This window comes from Nannospalax galili, unplaced genomic scaffold (assembly GCF_000622305.1).
Source record: "Nannospalax galili isolate Female #2095 unplaced genomic scaffold, S.galili_v1.0 scaffold1119, whole genome shotgun sequence".
NCBI lineage: Eukaryota > Metazoa > Chordata > Mammalia > Rodentia > Spalacidae > Nannospalax > Nannospalax galili.
The window spans coordinates 2,594,287-2,596,269 of NW_008343597.1; positions in this window are offsets into that span (position 1 = coordinate 2,594,287).

The window sequence follows — 1,983 nt, forward strand, 5'->3', positions numbered from 1 at the left end:
GCAAATGTCCTTCACTGTGAGTCAATCCACACAAGCCTGATTAGCTTATGAAGAGTCACAAAGCTTGAAAGAGACTCACTGTTCCCCTCCTGCAGCCATCCGTTACCAAAAGTTCCTTAAGTCGGGATGGGGTAGCAACCTCCCCATGTCTGTGCTGGGATTTTGTCAGTTGGAACGTGCATGGGACTTCTGCGTGCTGTCACCGTTGTAGTGAGTTCGTATGAGTAGTGGACCAGCTGTCTGGAAAACTCTTTCCTTGTGATCATCCACCACTTCTGGCTCTTACTGTCTTTCCACACCCTCTTCCACAATAATCCCAGACCCTTGGGAGGTAGAAGTTCAATACAGGTGTCCAACTCAGGGATAAGCAGTCTGCAGCCTCTTGTTCTCTGCATATTGGTGAGTTGTGGGTATCTGTGCACCGTGTGCTGCATAAGGAAGCTTGTCTGGTTAAGCCGAGACATGCATTATTCTGTGGGTAGAACAATAAGTTCCTAGGAATCAATTTAATACTATATCTATTTAGCAGAAATCTAGTATTGGGCTTTCCGATATGTCCTGTGACATGTCCAGCCTTGGGTTCTGAGGTCTGATATCAGTGTCAGGTATGGGCTCCATCCTATGAAGTGGACCTGAAATCCAATTAGTAAGTGGTTGCTTCCTCCCATAATATTTGTACCACTATGCCAACCAGGGGGCATATCCGGCCAGGTCAGCTGTTATAGTTCGCAGAATTCACAGTTGGGTAAGGTTGATGATTAATTTTCTCTTCTGCTAGCACACATAGCATCTACCAGCTCTATGAAATCTAGCCAATGGGGATGAGTCTTTGACATCAGCATCAGCTTGATTTCTCTTTGTTTGTTCTACAGCTCATGTATGTAGTGTCTTCAGTAATAGGGTTTTACTGTCAAATTTTGGTCAGTAAACAAGAGCAGGGCAATGACCAGTATCGGCTGAGGATCTGTGAGATCCTGATTAACAGCTTCAGAAGAGGGAATCCATTCCTGCCATTGGGCTTTGATTTTGTTAGCCTATGACACCTGGCAGGGGCAATGTCTCCCTGTTATACGGTAACTCCTTTTAATTTCTTTTTGTATTATTTGTATATACTTTCAGAAATTTCTATAGTGGTAGGTTTCCCTTTGGCATTTCTTAAAAGGATTTTAGTGTTGGTTTTCCCTCCACACAGTCCCTAATGTGCCCTACACTCCAATGCCCAAAGCCATTGAACAGTTCCTACTTTATTATTACCCTTCCCACTTTATATCCCTGTAGTCTATCTCCACCCCTCCAAAGCCTCCCATCATTGTCATTTATTAGTTTTCTGATTTCTCTGGATTTTGAAATTGAAACATGCATATTTAGGACTTCAAAGCTAGCATCCAGTTATGAGAGAGAACATGTAACACTTGTCTTTCTGGGTCTGGGTTGCCTCACTCAGGATGAGTTTCCAGTTCCATCCATTCACCTGTGACTTTCATCATTTCATTTTCTAGTTATGCAACTTCTTTACTTCCTTGGTTAGATTTATCCCAAGATATTTTAAGGTTTTTGTGGCTGTCATGATCATTTGCATGATATCTTTTCAGGATATTTGATGTTGATAAATAGGAAGGCTACAATTTGGAGGTGTTAATTTTATAGTTCCACTTTGCTGAGAGTATTTATCTGTTCTGAGAGTTTTCTGGAGGAGTCTTTAGGGTCTTTTATGTATTGAATCATATCTTCAAATAAGGACACTTTGACTTCTTCCATTCTAATTTGTATCCTCTTTATCTTCTTCAATTGTCCTATTGTTCTAGCTAAGGCTTTAATTCCTATATTGAACAGGAATGGAGAGTGAGAACATCTATGTCTTCGTCCTGATTTTAATGGGAATGCTTTCCATTTTTCTCCATTTAATATGATATTAGATGTAGGGATTTTGTATATTGCCTTATTATGTGCAGATATGTCCTCTGTGTCCCTAGATTCTCCATA